Consider the following 6,817-nt stretch of genomic DNA (forward strand, 5'->3'; position numbering starts at 1 on the left):
TGATTTTTATTAGCAAAACACAAAAGATAACAATTTGTGAAAAATTTAAAAGCAAGTTCTCAATTTTCTCATGGTGGAGACAAAAGATACTAACAAGAGACAAGGACAGTTCTTTATATCCAATATCTAACTATGACTTCTTTGCCAGTAAGTCACATGCCTCAAGTTGTTTTCCATTTTCCCTTTAAACTAATGTTTTCTTTGGACACGAATTCCTTGATCATATGTGAAGTCATTTAGAACAACATTTCCTAAAATTAAATCTTTGGGGTGGGGACAGAGGGAAGATTTTGAAATCCATTAAATGAAGATGCATATGAATACTTACACACTTAGGGTATCACATGGATATTGACAAACTAATAGCAGAGGAGAAAACTGTTTGATATTATTTAACTCAGCATGCCGTAAGTATTTAGCCAAGGAAACTTAATTTTGAGTAACACTGGGTAGGGAAGAGTTAACTCAGGAGGTCTAGGTTGCTCAAACCACGAACATCTCAAGAAAGGCTCACTATCTTCAGGACTGACTCTTGGCAAGGGGGTTATGGAAGCTAAATTATGAGCCCTTGGATATTCTGCCTGATATGAATGTTTTATATTCCTGAGAACTTGGGCCATGCTGTTTTTATGATGAGCATCTGTTTTTTGTTTGTCTCAGGCCTTGGGCCGTGCTGTACCAGTTTGACCGGATGTATTTATCCTAATAATGTGACTTATAGAGAATACTGTGGTGAGTTAGTGTCCAAGTAGCTAAGGTCAGTCCTAAGGGAATTCCATGCCTATATGACTAACTCCCCAGTTAAAAACTCTGGATATCAAGGCTCATGTCAGCTTCCCTGCTTGGAACTACTTAATAAGTGTTGTCCTTTACCATTGCTGAAAGCCTTAAGCAGTTCCCTGTGGATTCACTGGGAGGAGATATCTGAAATCTTGCATCTGGTTTCTCCTAGACCCCATTCTTGCCTTTTTACTTTGTTGATTTTAATTTGTATCCTTTTACTATAATACATTATAAACATGAGTATAACTTTTTTCTAAATCCTTTGAGCTTTTCTATAAAGTTGTCTATTTTAGGATGGTCTTGTGTACCCCTGAAATACCTACTTCCTAATATTCCACAAAAATGAATTTTGGCAAAAAAAAGTTTAAGCTGGCTATAATTAACTGAACAAAAAACAATTTTAAAAGAGTGATAATCAGTCAATATTGAATTTTTTCTGAGATAAACTTAGGAGAAAAAAATAAAACAAGAAACTATCAGGCAGTATTGGGGAGGAAGCAGTCTTTGGTAGCTTTGACTCTGGTGTGGGGATTAAAAGATGGAGATATCTATACAAGTGCAAACATTCTTTCAACACATGTTTTATACTAATTTGTGAAACAAACACATATCCCAAAATAAGGCATTTAGTGATTGATATCTAAACTACTGTCTACCACTTTGGTGTAAGCTGACTGTTAAAATGTCAAATAATTTTTATTAACTGTTACTAATTCTTGTTATTCAGAATCTGATTTAAAGAAAAGTCAAACAGTAAAACATAATTTTGGGAAATGTGCCCCATATACTGGTAAAGTGGCAACTGAGGTATGCTAGGCTTATTACTAACCAAATATAACAAAATATGTCACTTTTTCTTTTTTCTTTCTTTTCCCTGCTCAAATAGTGGTTGAACAATCAAGAAAAACTTTTATTATTCAGACATGAAGCAGGTAGGCACCCCAAGGAGATTAACTCTTTTATTGGCCATTCTTTGGGATAAAACTACAATGAGCGTTGGTGATGAAACCAGATAAGAACGTAGAGAGTCAAATATAGTGGAATGTTAGACCATTATGGGGATTGAGTGAATTGCATAGAAAATAAAAAATGGAAAAGGAAATTAGACTTTTCACTAGTGGAAAAAAATGACTAGGCAACTCTGGGATATGTTACAACAAGCTCCTGAATAAAATAAATAGGAAGTATTTTTCAGGCTGTGGGGACTGAATGAATGCAATCAATCTTCCTTGTGTGGGAACTACATCACTTCTACCCACAAGCGCCCTCTAGTGAATTAAAACCTCACAGCAACTCGACCTGTAAGCAGTAGTCAGGCTTGAGCAATGGTCACTTAACCAGGACAATATCCTACAGATAACAGTCAGACCCATAGTAACACTGCATTTTGTTATGAGCCTCTTTTGCACCAAACCATTTTTCAGTCACATTTTCTCTCTTTCTTACATTAAATATATTGGACATATACATGCATAATCATTCTCATTTTAGCAGTAAGAATATCATGGTATTTCCAATTTCAAAGGCTGACTATATTTTCTTTTGGGTTTTTTCTTTCTCAAGATCCTAACTTTGTATAATACAGTTATCTGAGTCTCTGGAAAATATACCTTAGTTAAATATAAGTATGATGGAGTTTATTTTTTTTTTTTTTGAGCTGGAGTCTCACTCTGTCGCCCAGACTAGACCTGCTGGGCTCTGGCGAGCCTTCCGCCTCAGCCTTCCAAGTAGCCGGAATTACAGGCATGCGCTACCACACCCGGCTGATTTTTTAATCTATTGTAGAGATAAGGTCTCGCTGCCCAGGCGGGTCTCGAACCCGCGGGCTCAGGCAATCCACTCACCTCAGCCTCCCAAAGGCGCGGGATTACAGGCTGAGCCACCGAGCCCGGCTTGGAGTTTGTTAAATAGACCCAATGCAGGTGGCTGGCTTCAACAAATACATATAAGCATACAGTGTATAAAAGGTGCCTCAGTAGGCCATAAAGGTGAGGTATTAATTGCCTTGGATCCCAGTAAATGTGTTATGTTGTCATAAAAAGAATGGCACACATCATTGTAATCAAAGGCAAAGCGAAAGCTCCATATCTGAATTGATGGGCTACTGGCTTTGGACTGAACCGTGCAATGGAAAGATTTGCTCAAATGAAGAAGCCCAGGGAGTTCATCATTGCTGAATTGGAGCCATGAAGGAGAGAGAAAGATATCTAGAAAGGAAAATCAGGAGAGAGAGAGAGGAAACAGTTGCTTGAGAGGGGCTAAGAATGGCAAAGAGTGCAAAAAGATGCAAGGAAAAAAAAGAGTGGGGAGGTGAAAATCATCTGGGCATGTGGCATAAAATAAGGAGTTGGAAAAAACATCTCAAAACTGTCTTACAGATGTTTTGCTATGATATGAACTCCATCCAAATTTCTAATAAATATTCATTAAACATCCACATCACTCTTCAATGAGTTGTTGAGATATTAAAATTATTTTATTTGTGTTAATTATGCCATTCATAATAGGTACTCAATAACTGTTTGTTGAATTGAATCATCTTCTGTACTCAATTTCATGAAGAATAGTTCAATTTGAAATCTGTTGTGCTTAGCATGGAAATAACAATTGGGTGATTTCCTTTGCTCAATGCAGGCACTTAGACAGTGTATCTTTAATTTTGATTAGGGGAGCAATTAACCTTGTAGATAGGAAAACGTGGGATATTGCAAGGTGGTTCAGGATTACATGGGCTACTCACAATATGTGATAGCTGTACGCAACCCAGGGTCAGTCCATTCAATCAAAGAGATTCACCAAGTCCTAAGCAGAGCAAAGCATTTGGAAGAATTTCTAGACAGTTTGCTATATTAGGAATAAATAAATATTTTCTCATCCCTAGACTCTTAGATTTCTTCTAAATGGTATGCTTTAAGCAATCGTATGCTAGCAACTCAGCCTTCTGGGAAAAAAAAATAATATTAGTAATTTTAAAAAAAAATCCTGACTTGTAGCATTTGCCTATTTCTGTGGTGTAAATATCTTCACCATGGCTAATTTCAAGCAGCCATTAATTTAACAAGCAGTAACAGAATCCCTAAATATTTAACAATTGGCTGCCACGTATCAGCCTCAGCCTACTGCAAAACAAAAGATAAACTCTGGTGCTGTAAGTTAATGAGAGGGTTTCCAGCAGTTCATGATCAGGACCTAAATCAGACTAGAGGTTCAGATCTGGGAACTAGGAGAAAGTTTGCGGCTGCTTCTATGGTCATCTGCTGTGACACAGCTCCTTCCTAAAATGAGTAAGTCCTAGCAACGAGGAACTCTCTAGGTATTTGCCCAGTCGCTGTGGGCAAACACATCCTGCCACGACCAAGACAGAATGTAGACAAGCAATAGCGGGAGAGGGACATCTGTGTTTTTGTAACCACTTTTTAAAGATACTTCAACATTTCTTAATTTTTCTCGACCTCAATGTCTCTGTTGGCAAAACTGAAATAATGCTACATGTAAATTATGAGGACAGCGCATTAAACTAGACTTTTAACACCTTTTAATTCACAAGGTGTATTACGGTCTGGTGTCTGTAAAACCAAACTGTGAATTAGGTAGAATGCCTCAAACCGGGTGATCAATTAGACATTGTCTAGTCAGTCTCATCAGATAAAATGAAAGGAGTTGAGGGGAAGAAAAGCTGCTGAGGCAGCGGAGGAGAGAATTGGGCCAGCAGAGGAGAGAGTTGGGCCTGGAAGGAGGGCTGCAGAGTTCGCTCCGATTGCATAGCTCGAGTACTGGCCATGATTGGAGGCCTCAACAGCAGCGATCCGACATTTCTGTCAAAAGATGCCTTAACTTGCCCCTTCCCTTCCCTTCTCATCTTCTTCCCCTTTCAGCCGTGAATAGTGAGAAAATGACTGAAGACAATGTGCTGGTTTACAGCATTTTACACTGGGCTCTTTTTTCGTTGCCTTTGACTTGTGAATGACTGGGAATTGTTTTATGGTAAAAAGTTTCTCAGAGAAAAGGACTTTTATTTTACTAATAATGCAAGACCAGACAGCAGGCAAACAGTCAGGGTCTTGTTTCCAGCTGCCACTCAGACACTGGAATTGTTAACAGGGGCTCCAGTGGGGCTAACCCAGCCTCTCCAGCTTCCCTGTCACTGACTGCACATGTAGGAGGTAGAGACATTTCACAGACAAGCCACTCACTTCTGTTTAATTCCACCTTTAATTTGTCAGGCAAAATATCGGGGCCTTTTAGCATCAAAATGAAAAGCTCTTCTGAAAGCCTAATTCTCAATGGGGTTGAAACAGAGGGGAAAAGAAAAATGTACTGCAATTTGTCCCATTCCATAATGAAGCGCATGAGATAGAATAAAGGGGAGGGATGGAGAGGTACCAGGGGTGCGCCTGTTGAAAAAGCAGACACTGAAACTCATTTGCACGGATGTTTTAACTGCAGATTCATACTTGATAGCTAAATGTCAGCCATTTACAGCTTAATCAGGCTTTTTTTTTAACCCTTCATCGCCAAATGGGGCAATAAGATAAGAAATTATCTTAGCACAGAAGAGAGTTTAGAATGAGTAATAGGACTATCAATTAAGATGCTTGAAACAGAAGGAAATGTAAAAATATTATGACACACTTGAGAGTCACACTTGCTGACTTCAGAAGCCAAGGATAAGGACTTTCTCTAGAGGGTTTTCTAGTTTAGGTAACTATAAAGAATAAGTTCCCCTTAGATGCATCTTCACATAATTCATTTGTCCTGGATAAAATAAAGTATTGATGCTTTTTGCTTGTTTACAATGTGTCTTAGTGGTTCAATCAACAAAATATATAGAAGTCATTAAGATTTTTGGAATTCCATCTAAAATGCTAACCTGACAATGATTTAATTTATTTAAAAAGTTGAATTAGATAAGTTTTGAACCTTCTGGTTATTTATTGTATGGATGTGTGTATTTCTTTTAATTTATGACCAGACCTTTGTATTCAGTTCCATAGGGAGCTGTGTTAAGCCTTCGGGGGTTATATATATATATATATAAATTTGCCATTTTATTGGAGGAGAAAAACAGAAATATTATCCAACTGTTTAGAACAGCATCCTAAATTTAAGATAAGGTTTTGTTTTGAATATTAAGCTCATCTTCTATGTGGGAAAATGTACTCATGAAAACAAATGTAACCAGGCATCTTTTTTTGGTTAGTATGGGAAGATGCTTATTCTCCAAAATTAAAAAAAAAAATACAAGTTTAGAGACCATTCCCATAAATACTAACCCCTAAACAACAATTTAAAATAGGCTAAATGCAAATTTTTAAGGCCTCGTAACTCTCTCACAATAAACCAAGCCCTAATTGTCTAGTAAACAGATAGAGGCTAGAGGCAGGGGGCGTGGGGGTCAGATTATGACGTTAGCAAAGCAGAAGAGAGTCAAGATGAAATGTCACCAATCTTGCAATTTTACCTAGAGGCAGTACTGGGCAGTATAATATTCAGACAAAATTGGGCACTTTCAGGGTGTTATGCCTATAGACAAAATTAATTTTTCAATTGAGCAGCACAATATTCAACTAGCTTTCTTATTTTTATTTTTATTGGTGGAAATATCATCACCATATTTATTGTAAAAGAGAATCTTTTCAGAATATACACAAAATAGATAAATTTAAGTAAACCAGAAAATGACTATTTCTAAACTGGCCACATTAATACACACACAGTTGGTATGAGGATGCATTTTTAATTCATTCAAAAAACATTTATCAGACTTTCACTTCATGCTAGGATTGTGCCAGGTTCTGGGGTAACAGAAGTAAAAAATAATCACTGATTGTAGTCTTAAAGAGGAGACAGGTACGTAAGAAAACATAATGCTCTAAGTTCTATAATAGACGTATGAATAAAATGTTATGGAAGACTAAAAAAGAAAAAAAATAACTCTAAGAACAGTGACTGGAAAATACTTTGTATACAGAAAAGGTTACATCATTGACTCCCATAGTTCCAAACTTCAGATAGAGGAGGAAACAGTTAAATG

Source organism: Carlito syrichta, unplaced genomic scaffold, assembly GCF_000164805.1.
Source record: "Carlito syrichta isolate Samal-C Ts95f unplaced genomic scaffold, Tarsius_syrichta-2.0.1 Scaffold304274, whole genome shotgun sequence".
Classification (NCBI taxonomy): Eukaryota; Metazoa; Chordata; class Mammalia; order Primates; family Tarsiidae; genus Carlito; species Carlito syrichta.